We start from the raw sequence: 27,484 nt of genomic DNA on the forward strand, positions 1-27,484 counted from the left end.
GCCCCTTAGAACACCAGGGATATACAAACTGGGGCTTCAAATGTAGGTGACCATGAATTATTTCTATGAAAGGTTTTTCACATTTGTATAGGGCCTGCTTTAACTTGAATTATACTCTGGCAGTAACAGGCATGCTAGGTTTCCTTCTGATTCACCTTTACATGGAAGGTACTGTATGTCACTGTCAACTTTGTGCCAAGGGCAGGCTTGCTTCTGCTGGACTGTCCACTTGGGTAAGTCCCAGGTTTGCCTCCTCTCCTCTGCACTTTGAGGCTATTAAAGACAATGTTCTGTACTTTTTAATTTTGGCAAATGCTCTCTAGGGGAAAATTGTATCAATGCCCTACTTACCTGTCTGAATTCCCTTTTCCTCTAGCTACCTTAGACCTTGAAGTATTCATTACTAAACCATCAGGTCTTTGACATACTTTTTAAGAAAATTGTTTTTATCCAGATTTTCTTCAAATATTTAAACCATGAGTTTCAGTTTCTTATTATTTTATTCTGCCTGAAACAGAAGTAAAAAGAATTGAGGTGATTCAGTTGTGCATCTCTTATGTGAAACTACTACTCAATTACATATCTGTATTTTATATACATATATCCATATAAATATGAATATATATAATACTTATTATAGCACATATTGTATATGTTTATACTTAACACAGTACCTTACCCTCTCTTTACTGATCCCTGCCATATCTATCCTTTGTTCATCACTGTTCCCAGCATAAGTACCTCTCAGTCATAAGTTCAAATGAATGTCACTTTGCCATGAAAGCTAGCATAACACACAACTGACAGTAGAGTTAGTATCAAATAATACTTATTTGATAAAGAAATACTGTTATTTCTTAAATGACTACAGTGTTAGTGATTTCCTTAAATATAAAATTTTGGGCTTTATGTAAAACTGAGATCAAGCAAAGAAAGATGTGCACATGAGGCATTTACAAATGTGATCTTCTGGCATCACATTCAGCCTTCTGCAAGGAGATCTCCTTCTCTTTGTCTTTGATGACTTAAAGTTTCCTAGAGTCTGTAAATATGACACTTTACAATATACAGCATTTATCCTGTCTGGCATTAAATAAACTTACAAATTGAAAGTATTAATTATTTTCTTCAATCTCAGGAAATACCTAGGTACGATTTATTTGGATTATTTCCTTCCCCCTGTTTAACTATTAGTGATCCTGTAACTCTTATTATACTGATGTTGACACTCCAGCCTCTATCCCACTTATCTCACTCTTTATTCTTTCCTGCTAACTGCTGGAAGAATTTCTTCATATCGATCTTCCAGCTTACTCATTTTTCTGAATGTATTTTTTTTGATGGCCAACCTATCCACTGAATGCTTTATTTTAACCTCCTGCCCCTATGATTTAGGATTAGCTTGTCTTTCCTTCATCTCCTGCTAAGTGACTAAAATTCATGACAGTTTAAGTGCTCTGGTTGCTCTAATGGCATACTACAAACCCCAAGTCACACACCGCTATTCTAATGGCATCTTTCATGGCACTTACCTCTAAGCTTATTAATATTGAAATGTCTTCTGTGTAAATGGGGAGATTATAGTATAGAGTCAGTGCTGCTCTTGCCTATTTGTTTAGTTCTGCTTTTGCTTAGCTTAGAAGGAGACTTTTGGAGAATAGTACTGTTATAATGATCCCAAAGTCAGCTCTGTGATATCTTATTCTCTGTGCCTAGAATCAGCTTTATTTTATAAGATGAAGGATTTGAGTTTCTACTGCTTAAAAATATGATTTATTCTTCTTATAAAAATATTTGAAATAAATACTGTATCTTAATATCCATTTAGTTAGGCAATAACAACACCTACACAACCTGCAAAAAAAAAAAAAAAGTTGAACCTCTGAAAAATTTTCCTAAATATTTTCTCTATGTATATTTAGAGCAACATCAGATAGTGTTATAATTTTTTGCTTCAAACATCAAACACCTAGAAAATTCACCTTTTAGAGAGGTTACGTCTACTATACTTATGTTCTTTCTCCCTTCTAGGTAGTTTAAGTTTCCTTCTTCTATTGTTTCCTTTCCATAAAGAGAACAGCTTTAGCCACTCTTTTAGAGTAAGTCTGCTGGTGACAAATCTGAATTTTTCTCCATCTGTGAATTTTTTGATTACCTGCATTCCTGAAGGATTTTTTCTCTGGGTATGGGATTCCAAGTTGACTGTTATTTTCTTATGGTAACTGAAAAATATTGTGCAATTTTCCTTCTGGCTTCCATGTTTTTTAATGAGAAATCTACTGTCATACAAATGTTTTTCCTTTATGAGCTGGATGTCTTTTCTCTCTTACTGCTTTAAAGAATTTTTGTCTTTAGATTTCACAAGTCTGTCTATAATGTGTTGGTGTGGATTTCTTTCTGTATATGCTTTTGTGGTTTGCTCATTTTCTTAAATCTGTAGACGTATTTCTTGTCAAATTTGGAGAACAGTCATTGTTCCTTCGAATACCTTTTCAGTCCAACCTCTTTCTCCCCTTCTTTGATTCCAATGATACATTCATATTAGAGTTTTTGTTAGAGTCCCATAGGTCCCTGAGGCTCTGTTTCTTTTTTTAAAAATTTTTCTGGCTATTTTTTTGTCTCCTTTAAAATTTATTAATTTCTATAATTCCATTCTCCAGTTTACTGATTTTTTTCTGCCTACTGCCATTTTACTATTGTGTTCATCTATGGAGCTTTTTATTTCAACTATTGTATTTTCCAGTTTTATAATTCCCATTTGGTTCTTCCTTTTATCCTCTATTCCTTTGGTGAAATTTTTTCTTTTTAGCTGACGTTGTTTTTTAAAAACTTACTTAAAGCATGTTTGTAATTTCTCATTGTGACATTTTTACCATAGTACTTAAATAGTTTTGTTAGATTAATTTTAACATCTCTGTAATCTCATTATATCTCCTAATTTTTTGTTTTTAGTCTAAGTTCTTGCTGGTTCTTATTATAAGTGATTTTTTCAATTGAGTTCTGATCCTTTTTGTATCATGTCATGAAACTTTGGATCTTATTACATCTTCTGTTTTAGCTGACTTTTTCTGACACCACTCTGGCTATGGAAGGGGGTTGCCATTTCATCACTGACAGGAGAAGATAGAGGCCCAGGTTCTCTACTTGGATGCTGGGAACACCTGAGGGAAGGGGGTTCCTCATTACTGTTGAGCGCGGGTAGAAGTTCCGGCTCCCCATATTGTCTCCACAGGTTGACCTCATAACTACTAGACTTCCTTAACTGGGAGCTCTATGGTCTTTGTTACTACTCCAAGCAGAGGCCTAGGCATCCCACATGTTTTTTTCCTGACATGTAAGTGTGTGTGATATTGTTTGTGCTTAGCAGTAATGTAGGTCCTGGCTTCCTCCTTAGTCTTCTCCGACACCAGTTTGAGCATACTTTATCATAGTCTCCCTCAGACAGAAGCCTAGGCTTCCCACTTGACCTTTTTTATCATGGGTATAGATGGTATAGTTTATTCTGCAGTGCTTGACTAAAGTAGAGAAGTTATAATCTAAGGCTTTTCTGTCTTAAAAGTCTACTACTTTCCTTGATAAGTAAGTTCAGGGGTTTTGTTTTGCTGTGTTTTCATATGGGGCGGGCTATGTCTGGGCCCATTAGTGTTCTGGGTCACTAGCTTCTTCCGCTCCAAGTGTGAGATGTGTGAGGTAGAAGAAAACTTCAGGGGATTTACCACTATGCCACTCCTGTGGTTCTGAGTTCCCTTGGAGGTCTGCCTTCATTTCACCTTTCAGAGTTGTCTTTGTTGCTTGTATGTGTAATGCTCAGAGTTTGTAGTTGTACTTAAGAGAATAAAGAAACACATTTCCACACAATTTTCCTGAAACCAGAAGTTCCAGACTGAGTGCTTTACCTAATTATATTTTATTGTCAATATGGGATTACTATTTATCTCTTTTAAAAAACTGCCCCAATATGGGTGTGGGGAAAATTGAAATTCTTGTGGCCAGGATCCTCACCTGAACCTAAGCTACTTGATAATGTAACTGGCCTACTGATAGGCTACCACTTCCACACCCATAGGCATAAGCTATTTTTGACTGAGTCACTATATACAGAGCTCTGCCAAGTTGTCTGGGTGGAGGCAGAGATAAAGGAGGATTACAGACCTGCAGACTGTTGGATGCAAATGTGATTCTAGTGCTTGACCTACCACTGGATGAATAAAGCTTGGTAATAAACCCTTTTACCCCAGTAATATTCCATTGTCATTCTTTGATCCCACTGAATCCATAGTGAACTTGCCCAGAGCTGAAACACATTGGCAAGACAATTGGCAACATCAGCAGGATTCATTGTAGACTGAACAATGGAATAGGCTGCTCTCATGAGAGGGGTGCTTCAGTGTGCTGCACCTACAAATGGGGATATATTCAAGTGTCCCCCAGTGGATATGTGATCTGAGGTCACTTGCCTCCTAGAGGGCTGGGCCTCACCCTAGGACTGAGGGCAGGTGGAGGTGATGCCTGAGGCAATACAGGTTGCCCTTGGTATGATAAGGAGGTCCTTTGAGACACGGAGTGCCCGTCAGACAATGGGAACCATGGATTTGTTGTTTCTCACAGTATTAAAACATCTACAGATGAGAAGAATGTGCTCCTCCTAAAGATGTGAGAAATGGCAGAACCAGAATGTGAACTGCAAAGTGCTGTGAATTTGCTGAAGAATGAAATGGCATTGATACAAGAAGAGGCAGCACAAAAATGTAAGTTATGAGGTGATGTGGAGAAAGTAAAAGATTTGTTGAAATATGGAATGGCATTGCTGTGAGGCACTGTGGAAGAGGTAAAGACCATGAGGGAGAAAGATGTATCCTTGCAAAAAGCACAAGAAGGGGCAGTGTGAGAACGTGAGCTGTGAGGTACTGAGGTGAAGGTAAGAGAGCTATTGAAGGCCGAGCTAGCATTGCTGTGAGGCACTATAGAAAAGGTAAATGGTGTAGCAGAGGAGGCACTTGGGAGAGTAGAGAGAAAGGAGCAGTCAATGCCAGATATGGAGGAGGAGCTGAGGAAGGATGAAGGGGTGGTGCCAGAAGTTCCTCTGGGAGAGGTGCAGCCCTCTCCTCAGGTCATGCAGCACTTATGATCCACACCTATACTCAGGCTGAACTGGTAGATTTGGGCTCTCTGTTTCAGCAGAAGCCCTCAGAGTCAATATCACCTTGGCTCCTGCGTCTTTGGGATGTAGGGTGGTTCCATAATTGTTCTGTCTGGATTAGAGATGTTTGGAAAGCTGGCTTCCCTGACAGTTCATCCTGCCTTGAGGCAGCTATTACAAAATGTACATCAGACCCAGAAAAACTCCCTCCTCGACTGACTTATGGCCACGCTTCATGCTGTGTGGCCCAATCAGGTTGATTTACCATCCTCCCCAGCTAGATGACAGACATATGTTGAGCTCCAACAGGTGTTATGGGAGTTAGACATGGAAAATTCCATCTGTAGTCCAGAGAATTATGGCCAAGATGAGCCTTTTACTGCAGGGATACCACTATTGGCCATCCTTGCACCTCACTTAGGGCAGCCCATAATTGAAGTTACCATATGGTAGCAAACTTGGGAGAAGCTAAAGCAATGAGAGCATGGAAGGAAATACAGTCAGCTACTCAGAGGAAGAATTTAAAGGGCCCCACGAAGGTCATGAGGACCCAGATGTCGACTGATTTAATAGGGGCAGGAGCAGACAGAGGGAGATTAGATGGGAAGTCAAATAGAATCTTACTGGAGCTGTGACAACAACTGAAACTGGAGCAGCAGCTCCAGCTATTAAGAACAAAGAGACAGAGGCCAGAGACTGAGCCACAAGTCCAGCCTGTGTGTTTGCAAGACTTCCTGTTGGAGAGTGAGCCAATACTGCCTGAACCACACAGAAAGATGACTGTGGACACAGTTTGACTGAGGAGAGGATCAAGGTACCTGCCCTAGGGACCAGTGAGGGACCAGAGGCCACATGTTGAAATATCTATCCATTGGTCCCAGTGAACATTCAGTGTGTCCTGGATCTGGTAGACACAGGAGCTGATTGTTCACTAATTTATGGAAACCCTGAGTGGTTTCCTGGGCCCCCCACTGTTACAGATGGATATGGGGGTAAGGCTGTCAGAGTGAAAAAAGCCCAAATCTCATTGGGAATAGGACATCTACCCTAAAAGAAGTATACTGTATATATCCCTCCTATCCCCAAATATATTTTGGGGATAGTTATCCTGCAGGAGCTAGAGTTGTACACCACTGCTGGTGAGTTCAGACTGAAGACAGGTGTGATCAAGGCAGTTCTGAGGCGATATGCTAACTACTCTCCCTAGCTTTGCCTGTGCCTCAGCAGGAGACTAATAGCAAACAGTTCAAATTGCCTGGAGGGCACAAATAAATAGGAGAAAGCCTCCCAGAACTCTAAAAGGTGGTTATTATAAAGTCCACCCATAGTCCTTTTAATTCCCCAATGTGGCCAGTAATAAAGCTGGATGGCTCTGGCATATGACCGTGGTTTTCAGGGAATTGAATAAAGTCACACCCCCTTTGCATTCTGCTGTCCCCTCTGTAGCAGCCCATGTGGACACACTCAGTCATGAACTAGGGATGTATCATGTTGTAGACCTTGCTAATGCTTTCTTCTCTATTGACATAGCACAGAAAAGCCAGCAACAGTTTGCCTTCATGTGGGAAGGATGGCACTGAACTTTCACTGTCCTTCCACAGGGATACCTCCACAGTCCTATCTGTCATGGATTTGTAGCCTAGGACTTGGAAAGCATGGGAGAAACCACCAACGGTGTGGCTGTGCTATTATATTGATTATATGCTCACATCTGATTCTCTTTCAGATATAGAAGGTGCAACATCTACAGGAGAAAGGATAGGCAGTGAACAGTACCAAGGATCAGGGACCTGGTTTGTCACTCAAATTCTTGGGGGTCATCTGGTCGAGTAAAACTGAAATTATACCAGAAGCAGTCATATATAAGTTCCAGGCCTTAGCTATCCCTACAACTGTGTCATTGTTACAGGAGTTTTTGAGTCTTAAGCTCCTGCATAGTGTTTATCCCACACTTGGCACAAATTTTGAAGCCCTTATACCATTTGGTATGAAAGGGCATCAGAGGGGGCTTGGATGAGACATGTGCATCTACCTTTACTATAGGGCAGTCAAAGCCGTGCAGGCCTTGAGTTTGGTAGACCCATCAAGGCCCTGTGAGGTGGATGTTAATGTGACTGAAGACGGTTATGACTGGGGTCTCTGGCAGCAGCTTGAATGAACTCGCCAACCTATTGGATTCTGGTTACAACTCAAAAGGGGCAGAGGTACAATACACTTTGATAGAAATACAACTGGCTGCCATGTATCATGCCTTGCTGGTTACAGAACCCATTGCCAGAATGGCCCCAGTAAATATAATAACCACCTATCCACTGGGGGTGGGTACAAGACTGCACCCAAAAGCCACGTAGTTGTGTGGCACAGACTCCTACACTGGTCAAGTGAAGTGTGTACCTACAGCAGTGTAGTGCCCTCTCTACTAGCCTCTTAAGTGAAGAACTCCAGTCCTTATTGGGGCCAGTGGCATATACTAGCAAAAGGCAGAAAGAATTTACTTTAGAACCATTATTAGTAGAGAGTCTTTATTGGGAGGGAAGAGCCCCTGTACCTGAAGATGCATGGTAAACAGACGGGTCCAGCTGTGGGAAGCCCCCAAAATGGAGAGCCATACCTTTCCATCCAAAGACTGAGACAATATGGATGGAAGATGGTGAGGGGAACAGAATTCAATGGGCATATTTGTGAGCCATGGAGCTTGTGATCAGCAAGGAGCCCTCCCCTGTAGTTGTCTCCACTGACAGCTGGGCTATCGGGGCTTGACCCTGTGCCTACCAACCTGGTACCATGCCAACTGGCTGGTTGGGCACCAACCCCTTTAAAGAGGTCAAGAATTGTGGCAAGACTTATGGGCCTGTGGTCAGACTAAAACAATTACAGTATGTCATGTGAAAGGTCATTTGCTTCTGACATCCCCAGGAAACAATAAAGTGGATGAATTGGCCCAGGTATTTAGACTAGAAGAAAAATCTGCCTCTGATGTGGTCCAATGGTTACATCATCATTTGTTGCATGCAGAGCAAAAGACAATGTGGGCTGTAGTCTGTCAGTGGGGTCTATCTTTCACCTTTGAAGAAGTCAGCAGAGCCCAGCAGAAGTGCATTGTATACTTTAAAAGGGACTTTTCCTCAGCAAGTGGGACAAGTTTCACAGCAACATGGGACAATAGCTATGGGGCTGATAACTCTCGTCAGATGGCAGATAGACTATATTGGGCCTCTGCCTGTGTCAGAAGGATATTGGTATAATGTGACTTGTGTGGACACAGCTACTGGACTTCTGGTTGCTTTTCCTACACATTGTGCAGACCAACAGATGACCAAAAGAGGCCTGGGGCATCTCCTTGAAGCCTATGGCCAACCACAGGAAATTGAGAGTGACCAAGGCACCCACTTTACTGGACATGCATTACAAGAATGGGTGCAACAGTTAAGAATCAAATGGAAGTTTCATGTACCATACAGTCCTACTGTGGCAAGCATGATAGAGAGGTATAATGGTTTGTTAAAATCTGGCCTGAAGTCAGACATCAATAGTCTACAGAGATGGTCAATCCACTTATGGACAGTGCTATGGCATTTGAATGACAAGCCCTGGGAGGGTGCACTGAGCCCTGTAGACATGCTAATGCATATTGCTGCCTCCCTTAAATAACTGCAAGTACAACTGAGGAGGGACTGTTGAAGCCAAAGTTTGACCACCAGAATAATATCTTGTGCCAGCACCAACTGCACTAAACCCTGGAGACTCCACTGAGTGGACATGGGTGGACATTCAACATATGGGCCAGCAATGACAGACCCTCCTGGCACCTTGGGGATAAGGCCTGGAACATGGTCCCCTGTGTATTCCTGGAGTAACAGCAGAGTGGCCCCGAAGATCATTGTAGTATATCCTAAACAACCAGAGGTAGGCGTGTCTTACCAGAGAGTTTTGTTTTGTCATGGCCAATGCATACACCTCCAGTAGCACTATATATAGACCCCTCAGTAACCCCCACAGGGAGAGGGATGATGATATCATATACTAGACCTGGATGGGACCCCCTTCCTGCCACAGCCTTATCACAGGACCACTCTCTTGCATGCATCCTACCTGATGGACAAGATTTGCCTATGTTGGTGTCATTAAAACATGTGTCTTTTGTCGCCCTTGGGGTCTTTGTGGATTGGCCCTAGCAAAAAACTGCTACTCACTGAGGTGCATAGAGCTCTCTAGCAGTACCACTACTGGTCTCCCCTGGCATCTGAGTAGAACCAGTTTTTAATACAGCTGGAATCACCTCCTCAGGCTTAAGGATTATTATAATTTTTGTTACCTGTATAAAAATTTTGTCGTATCATAATTTTTGTTATTATTTTTATGTTATTATCCTATGGTGCTGTTGTGGAATTGGTTGCGATGCTCCAGCTTTCTTGCACAGGGACCACTGCAGAAGACTAAGAGCATGTAGATTGTGAGGCGAGCATCAGGAGGGGTGGAGTGTGGGGAAAATTGAAGTTCCTATGGCCAGGATCCTCACCTGACCCTAAACTACTTGATGTAATTGGCCTACTGTTAGGCTACATCTTCCACAACCATGGGCAATAAGCTATTATTGACTGAGTCACTATATACAGAGATCTGCCCAGTTCTTTGGGTGGATGCAGAGATAAGAGAGAATTACAGACCTGAGGACCATTGGATGCAGATGTTATTCTAGTGCTTGACCTATAGCCAGGAAAGCAAGCTGGGTAATAAACCCTTTACCCCAATAACATTCCATTGTCATTCCTCAGTCTCACTGAATCCATACTGAATTTGCCCAGGGCTGAAATACAGTGGTAAGACAATGGGATATTATTTATATCTTAAAAATTATTTTGTAGGTTATCATAGAGTTTGTGATATACATTTTAAAAACATAGTCCACCTTCAAATAATATTTATCATACCACTTCATATATAGAATAAGGGCTTTATTGACTCCAATTTCTTCCATCCCTTTTTTTGCAACCATATTTTAATATAGTTTACCTTTTCTTATACTGTAAATACACTAGCCATTGATAATCTTTTTACTTTAGGCAATAAGTTTTTAAAGAAATTAAAATACAAATAAATAATATTTTATTTACCATCAATTATGTTTCTTAGATCACACTCCCATTTATCTGTGAACATGAAAGTTTCTCTTTGTTTTCCTAGTCTTTCTGCCTAATGAACTTCCTCTTAACATTTCTTAGAGAGCAGGGGTGCCAGCAATGAATTTTCTCTATTGTTATTTAACTAAACAAATTAATTTTTTTTCCTTTAAATTCTGAGGATTTTTTTGCTGCTGGAGAAGGATTTTTCTTTTCTTACTTTTTTTTGGACATTACTCCATTTTCTTCTAATTTGCATAATAATTTTTAACAAAAAAGCCTTTTTTAATTCTTATCTTTGTTCCTCTGTATATAACAAGTTATCTCTGATTACCTTTGAGAGTTTATCTTTAGTCTCCAAGAGTTTTATTAAGATATATCTGGGGGTGTATGTATGTGTATGTGTGGATGGGGGGGAGACTTATCTTGTTTAGTCTTTTATAAAATTCCTGGATCTATTGTTTGGAAACTTTAATTAACTTTGGTGAATTATCTATTATCTGTTCAAACATCCTTCTTCATTTCTCTTGCTTTTCCTGAGGTTCCAATTACACATATGTTAGAGTAAATTAAACTGTCCTATCTATCTTGAAAACTCTGTTAAATTTTTATTCGTTCGTTTTTATTTCTCCAATTCACATCATAATTGTCAAGTCTATTTACCCATTGAAAGCATTCTTCATATTTGAACTGTGTTTTTGTATCTACATTTTATGTGTGGTTCTTTATTACAGTTTCTGCTGAAATCTCCCACCTATTTATTCATATTGCATACCTTTTCCAGTAGAGCATTTAATATATTAATTATAATTATTTGTATTTCTTATCTGTTTAATACCCATGTCATATTTGAATCTTATTCTGTTGATAATTTTGCCCCTTAACAGGGTTTTGATTTTTCCCTATTTTATGTTTCATAATTTTTGGTTGAAAGAGATATACCTTATGTAAGCCAGTAGAGATCTTATTTATTCTTGGAAATGGGCTCTCTCCTTCTTCTGGTAACTTTGCATTGAGGATTGAATAAATTTAGTCAAGAGTTTGGTTTTTTGTTTCTATGAGTTTGGGTTTTTTGTTTCTATGATTTTACTCAGTCTTCAGATTTGATCACTAGTCTTCAAGTTCTTCTAGCATTACATTTTGTTTATGGTAGGGGATACAGGATTATTTATAATGTCCCCTCAATTCTCCATTTGAATTTTCTCTTTGTGCCTGAATCACAAAGAGGGTATTGCTTCACTCTCCTGCCCCTTCCCAAGCAGTGTTTTGGATTGCTCTTACTTGTTCTTTCACACTATCTAGCTTTGTGGCAGGGTTGGGAAAGTGGGGTGTGGGGGTCACTGAAGGAGAAGTTCTTCTCCGCTCTGGTTCAGCTTCATTCTTAGGCAGATGATTTTCTGAGTCTCATAGGCAAGTTTTAGTGATCCTGCTCTGCCTCCTAGTGGTAGGGGTTTGTTAATGATGTAACCCTAAAATTTTTCTGTCCCTTTCTTTCCCTAGGAAAAAGAGATTTTTTGTTTTTGTTTTTATTATTATTTCTGTTCACCAGTTTTGATAAGTATTTATATGCTGAATGTGACAGGGTTTACTGCCCTGCCTCTAGCTCATTAAGCCTTTTCTTCCTTGGGTTGTTAGGGAAGAATTATTCAGACAAGGTTTCAAGCCTTCCCCATAACAGCTGCTATTCTCCTTACCCAGGTCTTCACCATAAAAGATGCCCTTTCTAGTGTCTTTCCCTGCCCTCAATATTCCTCATTGGTTCCTAGTGATGTCAGTGGAGAAGAGCTTATGAGTTGGGGTAAATCACTCTTGTGTTTGCAATTTCCAGGATTTCTTTACTTTCATTATAACCAATAGTTTTCAGTGATTTGCATTTATCAAAAATTCTTCTTAATGGATCGTATGATAATTTGCATCTTCCTTAAATAAGCAAGCGCTCATATTAACTCTCCTTGGAAGATGTCTTTCTTATATTTTGGGTTAGTTGATTCTCCTGTGAGTTGATTTCCTTGTGTGTTGAAGAAAGTTGTGATATCATAGGTTACCCGGCTTTTATTGTTCTTATAAGGGTGGGATTGACGGTCTTTCCAACTTTCCATATCCTAAGACAAAGTTTACAGTTAACAGTGACAATTTAAAGTGAATTGTGCAATGGCATTTGTAGCTCTAAAATATAAAGATTATATACTCTAGCCAAAACGTAGAATTATTAAGTAACTAAAAGTTATGGTGAAGTTTAATGAATATGAATAGTATGTTTTAGTATATTCCAGAGTAACTACATTAATCTCTCTGTATTAATGAATGCTTCATATATCAAGACTCTAAGACAATCTCAGGAAAGGAAACTCATATTATACATTATATCTAAAGCTACTCCATGTCTTCCTGAAAAATAGAGAGATCAAGATGTTGGCAGCCATTGGAAGAATGAGCAGCCTCTGTTTAGCTAAATTCTTGAAATTAAGTGAAATATCTAAGTTTTATACAGAGGCAAAAGATGGAACTCACTTCCCATAATCTTCTCTACTTGGGGGTTTTCATTTACAACTCTCCTTTTCCAAATGCTTCCCTAAACTCTGGGATTGTATAAGCATAGACACAAGTAGAAAAACCATCTTTGGTTTACTTTCATAGACCCCAGTGTTTTAGGACTTATAACAGATGCACCATTTATAGTCTAGCAAGAGACACATAATGCAATTATATCCTCAAATATATTTATATACAAGTGGATTTTTTTAAAGAAGGATAAAATGAATTACATTTCCAATAAAATACTGGCCAATCCCAGATTTTTAAGAATGGTCAACATTATATTTTCTTTCAAAATCAGCCTGAACGTTATCCTGGAAAAAGTCTTGCCCTCAGAGGTATCTAGATATTATTATAAGAAAACAAAAAGGAAAGAGGTGAAGAAGATTGCTAAAACCTTGACTTTCATTTTGCTTTAACTTGGAGAGAAGCAGCTATTTTTATCTTGCTGATTTATTTATGAGACATAAGAAAGAAGCCTGTAGTGGATAATTCCTTGAAACTGGATATGAGCATCAAGGAAAACCAAAAGAATGCTTTGGTTAAAATAAGAACCAACCACACTACTTCCCTGATTGTGAATCATGGCTTTTGTAACTGAAGTTGTTTGAAAGGGTTTCCTTTCTTGATTAGCTTTCATTCTCACCTGGTCTATACTGTCTAGTCCCTGCTGAGCTGACCCTGTGAATAAAGGTGTTCTTATGAAATTTTCAATTCTGTTCCCTGCTACTTGGAGTTCAAAGTTTGTCTGAACCCCATGGGGCTTTCTTGATTCACATGCAACTTTTGGGGCTTTGAAATGTACCCAGTAAGAAAAGAACAAGGTTTATAGCTATTATTAAATGAAAATCCTAGGACAGTTGGGAGACCTTGTAAAACCCTTTGTATACAGCATATATCATAAATGCAACAGGAAGAGCCCCATCTGACATCCATGACCCCTTTAGGTTGCTCCATCCAGAATGTATTAAAAAATACATCTTTTATTTACATGTCTTTGCTTATTGGTGCGTTTTATGGCTATATAAAGCCATATATTCTGAACTTGAATGGATCATTTCTTATTAAGTAAGCACATCAATTTCAAGATACTCAATTAATGGCCTTGTATAGAGATACAGAACTGTCCTACTTATTAGATTAACAAGGATATGTAAGTCTTTGTCTAATACCTGGGGAAAGAGGGTAGAGGGAATCTAATAATATGGTGAGGAATTGAGCCTGGGGAGTAAATATATGAAGATATCTGAGTGCTTTAATGAAGGAGAGGTCTAGTATTACGTTTAGGCTTTGTCTTTAGCATGTACTGTTAAGTAATTTCCCCAGCCTCATTATGCCTAAACCTCCAATAGTTACTTTCTATACAATATCATGTGTTACACCATTTGATGTTAGAGATGGGTAGATGGAGGTAAGAAAGTCATTATTAATAGAAGGAAGCACAATTGTAAGAGCCACTAGATGCAGGGGCTAACTACTTGATAGACTTAAAAGGTTTTGCTTTGGCCTCCAGCTTTCTTCTTTAATAGATAAAAAGAAAAAAAAAGACCATTGAATGAATAGCTAATGCTTATGCTCAGAATCACACAGCATATCAGTTTTCTTGTAACAATTAAGGCCAGTCAAATGGAAAGAGTCATTAACAACTGGACCCTAAGAGTGGTGGCAAATTAAAATGTCTGCTAAAATACTTGGTATCCAAATAAAAACTAAGAAATGAGGTAATATATAGAGGGAGTACATGGATCAAATAAGACATTTGCTGGGTAAACAAGGCAGAATGAAATTTGGACAAGCTTAAACTTTTACTGATTTACAACTGTAGTAGATATTGGTGCTGCTCATCAATATTTTCAGCTGTCTTCCTTGCAGGGATAAAGGGAGATCACATTGCCCCATCCTCTTGAAGCTGATCTTATCTAAACGACTTAACTGGGTCAGCAAATTTTAAGAAGTGAATCGTGTAAAATCTAGGTACAAATATTCTCTTTCACAGTTTCCATGAATCAGGAGGCGAATATTTATATGGAAGTACAATCTTAATTCTTCATGTGGAGGACTGGTAACCTGGAAAACTGCCTGGACTGTCAGCATATGTTATGGATTTTGAACTACTGTTATTTTGAGATTGTTACTACATCATAATACCACTGTGTGTATTTGCATTGTTTTTAGAGATGTCTTAAAGTAAGTTATATGATGCATTTAATCTATCATAGGCTTTAAAGGACTTCTTCCTTGAGCATTTGCAGAACTTGTTTGAGAATTTTATTATTTGCAGAAATTATCATTTACATTTACTTAATCCTTCCTCCAAAATATCAACCCATTAGCTTCATCTAAGTCATAGTTCAATTCTTATATCAATGATATCTCAATGCAAGTGTGTAGCAATTATTTTGAGGTATGCCTCAAGTGGTTTATTACTAATCGTTATTCAATACATATGTTCATGAGTGGAATAACAGTTTCCAAATTAAAGTGGATTTAAGTTTATCATGTAAAGGAATCTTACATCTTGCATTCTAATATTGATTTGGGGTAAAAGGTATGAAAATAAAGTTAGTTCAAAGAGCCAGCCTGACTGTACATATTTGAACACATTGCACATATGGCTGTGGTCTATTGTATGTCATGATGGAAACTAATGTTAAGATGTTCCATCACTGGTTGTGGAATATCAGAGGTGGAAGAAACATTGCATAGTTTAGTTACTGATTTTATGTTGTTTCTCAGCTGTGTTTTTGTAGTTACTGGAAGGCTTTCGGTAGGTAAAATTAAATTTCTATTGGGCAGGTATCAAGCCCACCTCTTCTGCTTCACACAAAACATTATCACTTTCGTTCACATATACATCTTGTACATGAAATTTTATCTGAGCAGATGATATTATGACTTGGGAGAAAAGCTTACAAAACAATGAAAACTCCAGTAGGCCAATCCTCTTACTTAATGGATATGCAAGCTCAAAAAAATGAAGAATTGCATAAAGAGAGAGAATAAATTTTGTAACTTGGACTTCCACTTAATTTTCCTAAACATTGTGCAGTATTCTTTTAACCAAATAGTTGTTAGTAACAGAGAGCCAAACCCATTTTGCCTTTTTTTTGTTTCTCTTTTACTTGCAATAGATTTATCAAAACCAGGCTATTTACAACTATGATTAGTGGGTAAAACAGCATTTCTTTAAATTTATTTTTAAAATTATGTTTTATTGAAGTATAGCTGATATACAATATTATATTGGTTTCATGTATAAAATGTAATGATTCAAAAGTTATATACATTATTAAATCCTTATTCCAACTAGTATCGTTACCATCTGTCAACACAGAAAGATGTTACAGAATGATTGACTATATTCTCTATGCTGTACTTTCATGCCTGTGACTAATTTATATTATGATTGAGATTTTGTGCCTTTTTATCCCCTTAACCTATTTCACCCACTCACCTGAAACCCTCTCCTATGGCAACCAGCAGTCACTTCTCAGTGTCTATGAGTCTACTACTGTTTGTTTGTTTGTTTTGCTTTGTTTTTAGATTCCACATATAAATGACATAATACGGATTTGTCTTTCTCTACCCGGTTTATTTCACTTATCATGTTTATACCCTCCTGGTCCATGTTGTCGCAAATGGCAATTTCTTTTTCTATGGCTGAATAATATTCCATTGTGTGTGTGCACCACATCTTCCTCATCCATCTATTCATGTACTGATGGACACTTAGGTTGCTTCCATATCTTGGCTATTGTAAATAGTACTGCAATAAACATAGGGTGCATATGTCTTTTTGAATCTGAGAAATTGTATTCTTTTGGTAAATTCCTAGGAGTGGAATTCCCAGGTCAAATAGTATTTCTATGTTTAGTTTTTTGAGGAACCTCCATATTGCTTTCCACAATGGTTGAAGTAGCTTACATTCCCACCAGCAGTGTAGGAGGGTTCCCCTTTCTCCACATCCTTGCTAGCATTTGTTGTTCTTAGACTTTTCCATACTGGCCATCCTAACTGGTGTGAGGTGATATCTCATTGTGGTTTTAATTTGCATTTCCCTGATAATTAATGATATAGAGCATCTTTTCATGTGCCTATTGGCCATCTGAATTTCTTCTTTGGAGAATTGTCTGTTCATAGCCTCTGCCCAATTTTAATCAGGTTATTTGCTTTTGGGTGTTGCAGTGTGTGAGTTCTTTATATATTTTGGATGTTAACCACTTGTCGGATATGTTATTTGCAAATACGTTCTCCCATACTGTAGAATGAATTTTTGTTCTGTCAATGGTGTCTTTTCTGTACAGAAGTGTTTAAGCTTAATGTAGTCCCATGTGTTCATTTTAGCTTCTGTTTCCCTTGCTCAAGGAAATGCATTCAGGAAAAAGTTGGTTGCTCATGTTTATATTCAGGAGATTTTTGCCTATGTTATCTTCTAAGAGCTTTATGGTTTCATGACTTACATTCAGGTCTTTGATCCATTTTGAGTTTACTTTTGTGTTTGGTGATAGATAATAATCCAGCTTCATTCTCTTGCATGCAGCTGTCCAATTTTGCCAACACCAGTTGTTGAAGAGGCTGCCATTTCCCCATTGTATGTCCATGTTTCCTTTATGATATATTAATTGTCCATATATGTGTGGGTTTATATTTGGGCTCTCTATTTTGTTCCATTGATCTATGGGTCTGTTCTTGTGCCAGTACCAAATTGTCTTGATTGCTGTGGCTCTGTAGTAGAGCTTGAAGTCAGAGAATGTAATCCCTCCAGCTTTATGCTTCCTTCTCAGGATTGCTTTGGCTATTTGGGGTCTTTCGTGTTTCCATATGAATTTTAGAAGTATTTTCTCTAGTTTGTTGAAGAATGCTGTTGGTATTTTGATAGGGATTGCATTGAATCTGGAGATTACTTTAGGCAGGATGGCCCTTTTGACAATATTAATTCTTCCTATCCATGAACATGGGATGTGTTTCCATTTAAGGTAGCTTATTATTTTCTCTCATGAGTGTCTTGCAGTTTCAGAGTATAGGTCTTTCACTTCCTTGGTTAGGTTTATTCCTAGTATTTTATTCTTTTTGATACAGTTGTGAATGGAATTGTTTTCCTGATTTTCTTTCTGTTAGTTCCTCATTAGTGCATAGGAATGCAACAGATTTCTGTCTATTAATTTTGTATCCTGCAACTTTGCTGAGTTCAGATATTAGATCTAGTAGTTTTGGAGTGGATTCTTTAGGTTTTTTTATGTACAATATCATATCATCTCTAAAGAGTGACAATTTAACTTCTTCCTTACCAATCCTGATGCCTTTTGTTTCTTTGTGTTGTCTGACTGTTATGGCTAGGACCTCCAGAACTATGTTGAGTAAAAGTCGGGGGAGTGAGCAGCCTTGTCTTGTTCCTGATATCAAAGGAAAGGATTTCAGCTTCTTGCTGTTAAATATAATGTTGCTTGTGAGTTTGTCATATACATCCTTTATTATGTTGAGGTACTTTCCTTCTATACCCATTTTGTTGAGAGTTTTTATCATGAATGGATGTTGAATTTATTCAAATGCTTTTTCAGCACCTATGGAGATGATCATGTGGTTTTTGTCCTTCTTTATGGTGATGTGGTGGATGATGTTGATGGATTTTCTAATATTCTACCATCCTTGTATCCCTGGAATAAATCCTGCTTCATTGTGGTGGATGATCTTTTTATGTATTTCTAAATTATGTTTGCTAATATTTTGTTGAGTATTTTTGCATGTATGTTCATCAGGAATATTGGTATGTAATTTTCTTTTTTTGTGGTGTCTTTGCCTGATTTTGGTATTAGAATGATGTTGGCCTTGTAGAATGACATTGGGAGTATTCCCTCCTCTTCTACTTTTTGGAAAACTTTAAGGAGTATGGGTATTAGGTCTTCAGTAAATGTTTGAGAATATTCAGTGGTGAAGCCATCTGGTCCAGATATTTTGTTCTTAGGTAGTTTTTTTATTACCAATTCAATTTCATTGCTAGTAATTGGTTTGTTCAGATCTTCTGTTTCTTTCTGGGTCAGCCTTGGCAGGTTGTATTTTTCTAGAAAGTTGTCCATTTCTAGATTATTCAGTTTGTTAGCATATAATTTTTCATGGTATTCTCTAATAATTCTTTGTATTTCTATGGTGTCCATAGTGATTTTTCCTTTCCCATGTCTGATTCTGTTTATGTGTGTAGACTCTCTTTTATTCTTGATAATTCTGGCTAGGAGTTTATCTGTTTTGTTTATTTTCTCGAAGAACTAGCTGTTGCTTTCATTCTTCCTATTGTTTTATTCTTCAATTTTATTTATTTCTTCTCTAACCTTTATTATGTCCCTCCTTCTACTGACTTTGAGCCTCATTTCTTATTCTTTTTCCAGTTTCATTAATTGTGAATTTAGACTGCTCATTTGGGACTGTTCTTCTTTCCTGAGGTAGGGCTGTATTGCAATATACTTCCCTCTTAGCACAGCTTTTACTGAGTCCCACAGATTTAGCGGTGGTGAATTATTGTCATCATTTGTCTCCATATATTGCTTGATCTCTGTTTTTATTTGGTCATTGATCCACTGTTTATTTAGGAACATATTGTTAAGTCTCCATGTGTTTGTGGGCTTTTTGTTTCCTTTGGGTAATTTATTTCTAGGTTTCATACCCTTGTGGTCTGAGAAGCTGGTTGATAAAATTTCAATCTTTTTGAATTTAATTATGCTCTTTTTATAGCCTATTTTATGATCTATTCATGAAAATGTTCCATGTGCACTTGAGAAGAATATGTATCCCACTACTTTTGGGTGGCGAGTTCTATAGATGTCTGTTAGGTCCAACTGTTCTAATGTGTTGTTCAGTGCCTCTGTCTCCTTACTGATTTTCTGCCTGGTTGATCTGTCCTTTAGAGTGAATGGGCTGTTGAAGTCTCCTAGAATGATGCATTGCATTCTGTTTCCCCTTTTAATTCTGTTAGTATTTGTTTCACATATGTAGGTGCTCCTGTGTTGTGTGCATAGATATTTATAATAGTTATATACTCTTGTTAGAGTGAGCACTTTATCATTATGTCATGTCAATCTTTGTCTCTTGTGACTTTCTTTTAAAGTCTGCTTTGTATGACATAAGTACTGCAACACCTCCTTTTTTCTCTCTCTTAGTTGCATGAAATATCTTTTTCCATCCCTTCACTTTTAGTCTGTGTATGTCTTTGGGTGTGAAGTGAGTCTCTTGTAGGCAACTTGAAGTTGGGTCTTGTTTTATCCATTCAGTGACTCAATGTCTTTTGATTGGTCCATTCAGACCGTTTACATTTAGGGTGATTATCAATAGGTACTTATTGCCATTGCAGGCTTTAGATTCGTGCTTACCAAAGGTTCAAGGGTATCTTCCTTACTATCTAAGAGTATAACTTAACTTCCTTAGTATGCTATTGCAAATACAATCCAAAGGATCTTTTTATTCCCTGTCCTTTTCTTCCTCCTCCATTCTTTATTTATCAGGTATCATATTCTGTACTCTTTTTCTATCCCTTTTTATTAACTCTGGTGACAGCTTTTTAACCTTAGAAACACTTCCATCTATAGCAGTCCCTCCAAAAGACACTGTAGAGATGGTTTGTGGGGTGTAAATTCTCTCAGCTTTTTCTTATCTGGAAATACTTTAATCCCTCCTTCAAATATAAATGATTATCTTGTCGTATAGAGTATTCTTATTTCACAGCCCTTCTGCTTCATTGTATTAAATGTATCATGCCACTTCTTCTGGCCTGTAAGATTTCTGCTGAGAAGTCTGATGATAGCCTGATAGATTTTCCTTTGTATGTGATCTTATTTCTCTCTATGGCTGCTTTTAGTAATCTGTCTTTATCCTTAATCAGTGCCATTTTAATTATTATGTGTCTTGGTGTTGTCTTCCTTTCATCCCTTGACTTGAGAGATCTGTGACCTGAGAGACTATCTCCTTCCCCAGATTTTGGAAGTTTTCAGCAATTATTTCCTCAAAGACACTTTCTATCCTTTTTCCCTCTCTTCTTCTTCTTCTGGGACCCCTATAATATGTATATTGTTCTGTTTGGATTGGTCACACAGTTCTTACAGTATTATTTTATTCCTAGAGATCCTTTTTTCTGTCTGTGCCTCAGCTTCTTTTTATTCATCTTCCCTAATTTCTATTTCATTTATTGTCTCCTCCATTGTATCTAATCTGCTTTTAATCCCCTACACTGTGTTCTTCAACAATTGGATCACCATCCTAAATTCGTTCCTGAGTTCTTGAATATTTTTCTGTACCTCTAGGAGTATGTTTGGGATTTTTATTTTGAAATCTCTTTCACAAAGATTTATTAGTTCAGTCTCACTCGGTTCTTTTTCTGGTGTTGAGATTTTGCTTTGAACCAGATTCCTTTGATGTTTCATATTTGTATGTGGTGCCCTCTAGTGCCCAGAAGTTCTGCTCTCTGCAGCCGCTCAAGCTCTGGAATCTATCAGGCGTTGCAGGGGAGTGGTGCTGGTTCCTGGGGGAGGAAAGATCTGTTTTTTCCTTCCCTGCTGGTATGCCTGTTTCCACTGCCAGAACCAGTGAGCCAAAACACACAGGTGTAAGCCTCTATGCTTTGTGTTTGTAGCTGCTATAGGCAGAGCTTCCCTCTGGCTGGCCTGACACCAGGGCAGGTTCTTCCATTTTGCAAGCCAGGTGCGAGCTAGCTGGGAGGAAGGCACAGCAGGCTTCATATCACAGTTGGGGGCCTTGGAGCTGTGTAGCCGGCCAGGGGTATGGAGCACCTAAAAATCATTGAAGTCCCCAACCCGCTGGGCAGAGTGCACCTGGACAATTTTGTCTACCTGTCCTTACTCCTGAGCAGTAAGCTCTGTGCAATCCTTGCCCCTTTAGCAGCCCTCTTGCTTTTAGGACGACTCTCAGACTTCCCACCCAGGTCAGCTTGATATGAATCCCTGTTTTCCATAAGCAGCTTAAATCTCAGTCTCTCTAGGTATTCTGCCTGTGTTAGCTTTCCAACCCCACTAATCATCAGAGCACCATGCAATGTAGGTTCATGCACCCAAAGCAAATCTCCAGAGGTAGGTTTTCAGCAGTCCCAGGCTTCTACTCCCTCCCTTCTCTGTTTCTCTTCCTCCCACTAGTAAGCTGGGGTGGGGTAAAGGCCTGGGTCCTGCCCGGTCATGGCTTTGGTTTGTTATCCTGTTCCATAAGGTCTGTTCTTTCCTCCAGGTGTATGCAGTCTGGCATAGTCTTCTTTCCTGTTGCTCTTTCAGGATTAGTTGTATTAATTGTATTTTCTTATTATATGTGGTTTTAGGAGGAGGTCTCTTTATCACCTCTCATGCCACCATCTTTAATCTCCCTTTGCCCATTTTTTAATCAGGTCATTTATTTCCTTGGTATTGAGTCATATGAGTTCTTTATATATTTTGGGTATTAACCCTTTATTGGTAAATCATTTATGAATATTTCTATCATACTGTAAGTTGCCTTTTTGTTTTGTTGAGGTGTTTTTTGTTGTACAGAAGCTATTAGTTTGATGTAGTCCCATTTGTTCAGTCTTGATTTTGTTTCCCTTACCTGAGATGTGTCCAGTAAATAATTTTCATGCTTGTGTTCAGAGATTTTTGCCTATGTTTTCTTCTAAGAGTTTTATGGTTTCATGTCTTACATTTAGGCCTGTGAATTTACTTTTGTGCATGGAGTTAGACAGTAATCCAGTTTCTTTCCCTTGCATGTAGCTGTCCAGTTCTCCCAACACCACTCATTGAAGAGACTATCTTCTCCCCATTATGTAATCATGGCTCTTTTGCCATGTATTAATTGACCATATATGAATGGGTTTATATCTGGACTCTCTATTCTGTTCCATTGATCTATGGGTATGATCTTGTGCCATTATCATACTGTTTTGATTCTTCAGCTTTGTAGTATAGCTTGAAGCCAGAGATCATGGTACCCCCATCTTTGTTTTTCTTTCTCATGTTGCTTTGGCTAATCAGGATCTTTTTTATTGTCATAAAAATTTTAGGATTATTGGCACCAGGTCATTGAAAAGTGCTGTTGGTGTTTTGATAGCTATTGCATTGAATCTGTCAATTGTTTTGGGTGGGACAGCCATTTGGCAATATTAATTCTTCATATCCATGAGCATGGGTTAGATTTCCTTTCATTTGTGGGTTCTTTATTTCTCTCATAAGTGTCTTATGGTTTTCAGAGTACAGGTCTTTTACCTCCTTGGTTAGATTTATTCCTAGGTATTTTATTCTTTTTGATGCAATTGTAAATGGAATTGTTTTCCTGGTTTCCCCTTCTGCTAATTCATGTTAGTATATAAGAATTCAACAGTATATTGATTTTGTATCCTGCAACTTTGCTGAATGCAGTTATTAGCTCTAAAAGTTTTTGGTGGAGTCTTTAGAGTCTTTTACATATAATATGTCATCTGCAAATAGTGACAATTGAACTGCTTCCTTACCAATTTATCTCTTTATCTTGTCTGATTGCCATGGGTAGGACCTCCAATACAATGTTGAATAAAAGTGGTGAGAGTGGGCATCCTTGTCTTGTTCCTGACCTTTGAGGAAACACTTTCAGCTTTTTGCCATTGACTATGATGTTAGCTTTGGGTTTGTCCTATATGGCTTTTATTGTTGAGGGATGTTACCTCTACACCCATTTTGTTGAGAGTTTTCATTATGAGTGGATGTTTAATTTTTTTCATGTGCTTTTTCACCATCTATTGAAATGAACACACAGTTTTATATTCCTTTTTTAATGTGAAAGGTGGTGTATCACATTGTTTGATTTACAAATACTGTATCATCCTTGCATCCCTGGAGTAAATGCCACTTGTTTGTGGTGGATGATCCTTTTGATATATTTTTGAATTTAGTTTGCTAATATTTTGTTTGAGGATTTTGGCATATATATTCATCAGGAATATTGGTCTATAATTTTCTTTTTTTTTGTAATATCTTTCTTAGACTTTGGTATTAGTCTGATGCTGGCCTCATAGAATGAGTTTGGAGGTATTCCCTCTTCTATTTTTTTGAAAAAGTTTAAGGAGAATTGGTATCAGCTCTTCTTTAAATATTTGGTAGAATTCGGCTGTGAAGCCATCTGGTTCTGGAATTTTTTTCTTGGGAGTTTTTTGGTTACAAATTCAGTTTTTTGTTACTGTTAATTTGTTTGTTCAGATTTTCTGTTTCTCCTGGGTCAGTCTTGGAAGGTTATGTGTTTCTAGAAGTTTTTCTGTTTTTTGTAGGTAGTCCAATTTATTGGCATATAACTTCATAGAATTCTCTTACAATTCTTTGTATTACTGTGGTGTCAGTTCTAAATTTTCCTTTTTCATTTCTGATTTATTTATTTATGTATCCTCTGTTTTTTTCTTGATAAGTCTGGCTATAGTTTCATCTGTTTTGTTTAACTTCTCATAGAACCAGCTCTTGGTTTCACTGATTTTTTCTATTGTTTTATTATTCTCTATTTTATTTATTTTTGCTCTGACCTTTATTATGTCCCTCTTACTAACTTTGGATTTTATTCTTTTTTTTAGTTTTTTTAGTTGTGATTTTATTGTTTATTTGGGATCATTCTTGTTTCTTGAGGTAGTGGTATCCCATGTATTTTTGAAGTGCTGTGTTTCTGCTTTTATTTGTCTCCATGTACTGTTTGATTGCCTCTTTGATGTGTTCATTGAACCATTCATTATTCAGTAGCATATTTTTTAGCCTCCATATGTTTGTGGGGTTTTGTGGGGGTTTTTTGTTTTCTTCATGTAATTGATTTCTAGTTTCATACCATTCTGATCTGAAAAGGTGCATGATGCAATTTCCATTCTTTTTTTTAATTTTAAAGAGATTTTCCTTGTGTCCTAATATGTAATCTATTTTGGAGAATGCTCCATTTACACTTGAGAAAAGTGTGTATCCTACTGCATTTGGATGGAACATTCCATATATATCTGTTAAGCTCATATGTTCTAATGTGTTGTTCAACTCTTCTGTTTCCTTATTTATTTTCTGTCTGAATTATCTATCCATTGATGTAATTGGGATGTTTCAGTCATTTAATGATTGTGTTTTCTGTTTCTCTGTTTAGGTCTGTTAGTATTTGTTTTATATATTTAGGTGTTCCTATGTTAGATGCATAGATACTTACCATTGTTTTATCCTCCATTTGGACTGACCCCTTTATCATTATGTAATATCCTTCTTTGTTTCTTGTTAGTTTCTTTGCTTTGAAGTCTATTTTGTCTGATATAAGTACTACTATTCCTGCTATTTCCTCTCTTTTATTTGCATGAAGTATCTTTTCCTATTCCTTCAATTTCAGCCTATCTATGTTTTTGGTCTGAAATGAGTTTCTTGTAGGCCATGTATAGATGGGTCTTTTTTTCTTTATCCACTCTGCCACCCTGTATCTTTTAATTTGTATAGTTAGTCCATTTACACTTAAGGTAATTATTGCTAGGTGTGTACTTATTGCCATTTTATTAATTGTTTTATGGTTGTTTTGTTATTTATTTCTGTTCATTTCTTCCCCTTTTATGCTCTCCTCTTGTTATTTGATAGCCTCCTTTAGTGTTATATTTTGATTTCTTTTTTTAAAATTTTTGGGTATGTATTATAGGCATTAGGTTCATAGATAGTTTCCTAAATATGTAACAATCTATATTAAGTTGTTCACTCAGTTTGGACAGAGTCTAAAACTACTAGTTCTTTATTCTTCCTCCTCCATACTTTCTGTGTAATATGTCCTAATCTACATCTTTTGTGTATCCCTTGTCTGATTTTGGGTGTAGGTGATTACACTACTTTTGGTTTTTTTAATTTCATATATACATAGTAAATAATTGGTCTACTACCTTTATTGTGGGTTTATTTTCACTGATGAAAAATATTCAGGCTTAAGAATATTTCCACCTACAGAAATCCCTTTGACATATCCTGTAAGACCAGGTTAGTCATGGTAAATTCTAACCTTTGTTTATCTGGGAAACTTTCAATCTCTCCTTCAATTCTAAACAATAACCTAGCTGGGTACAGGACACTTGGCTGTATGTTCTTACATTTCAATACATTAAGTATTTCATGCCTCTCCCTTCTAGCTAATAAAGTTTCAAGAAATCTGTTGATAGCCTTGAGGAGTTACCTTTATCAGTAACTGTATTGTTCTCTCTTTCTGCTTTGAAGATTCTCTCTTATCTTTAATCTTTGCATTTTAATTAGTATATGTTTTGGTGTTGTCTTTCTGGTGTTCCTTTTATTAGGGACTCTGCACTTCCAGGACCTGTGTGTCTGTTTCCTTCCACAGATTGGGGAAGTTTTCAGCAATTATTTCTTCAAAGAGACTTTCTACCCCTTTGTCTTTCTCTTCTCCCTCTTGGACCCCTATAATGCAAATATTGTTCCACTTAGAGTTGTCACACATCTCTCTTAACATCTTCCCATTTTTAGAAATTTTTTTTCTTTATGTTCTTCTGCTTGGTTATTTTCTTATTCTCTATTTTGGTTCTTTGATTCTCTCATTGAGTCTTCTCTCTACTTCCAGCAGTCTACTACTCATTCCCTCCATTTTATTTTTCATTTCTGTTATTGTATTATTCAGCTCTGAGTGACTCTTTTTCAAGTTTTCTATCTCTCTGTTGAAGTTTTCACTGAGGTCATCAATTTTTCCCCATGTCAGTGAGCATCTTTATGACTGTTCCTTTGAAATCTTTATCAAGAAGATTGGTGATCTCTGTTTCATTTAGCTCTCTTTCTAGTGTATTATCTTGTTGTTTTGTATGGAACATATTCTTCTTCCTCCTCATTTTGTCTGTGTTTTTGTGTTTCTTCCTTTGTATCAGCTATGCCTCCTGGTCCAGATAGTAATGGCATTATGAAGCAGGCATCCTGTGGTGCCCAGAAGCTCAAGACTCTTAGCTCACCAGCACCTCATTCTCCTTTTCAGTGGAGCTCCAGCTGCTATTGGTGGGCTGTGTGTGTAGGGGGGAGTGTCTTTCTGACTGTTTGCTGGCAGTGGCTGATCTCTGTCAGAAGTAGCTGACAGCTCACTTCTGTGTGCCCATTGTGTAATGTGAGTCTGTTCTACTGGGATTTGATGTGGGCCTAGCCATCCTCCACCTGCTAGTCAGCAATGGCAGCCATTGCTGTGCTGAGTGGGCCTGGGATTGGGGGTGGGTCTGTAGGTGAGTTCTTCTATGGGGCTGAGCTACCAATGAGGGTGCCAGAGAGTTTAGAGCTGTTTCCTGCAGGTGCCCTACCAGTTGAGCTGAGGGAGGGTGAGAGCTCTTGGAAATGTCCTCCCTCCACTTGACAGGCAGCAAAGTCAGACTGCTGCTGTTCCAGGCTGTGCAGGGATGCAGGGATGTGCCACTGCTGGGCTGAGTTGCCAGAGAGGGAGGTGAAGGGTTTAGAGCTGGCTCACAAGCATGCCACCAGTTGGGCTGTAGGATAGGCAGGAAAACATCAAAGTTTGCTGCTGGGCTGAGCAGGCTGGGGAAGATGAGGGTCCAGGGAAGGGCCACCACAGAGCTGAACTGCCAGAGATGGAGATGGAGCATTTGGAGCTAGCTTCTGCAAACACCCAGTGAGTTTGACTGAGGGAGATTTGGGGGAGCATCATCAACTGCCTTTTCTCCTCTAGGAAGAGCTCCCTCCATCTCCTGCCCCTCTAGCACAATTTCTGC

Source organism: Manis javanica, chromosome 1, assembly GCF_040802235.1.
Source record: "Manis javanica isolate MJ-LG chromosome 1, MJ_LKY, whole genome shotgun sequence".
NCBI lineage: Eukaryota > Metazoa > Chordata > Mammalia > Pholidota > Manidae > Manis > Manis javanica.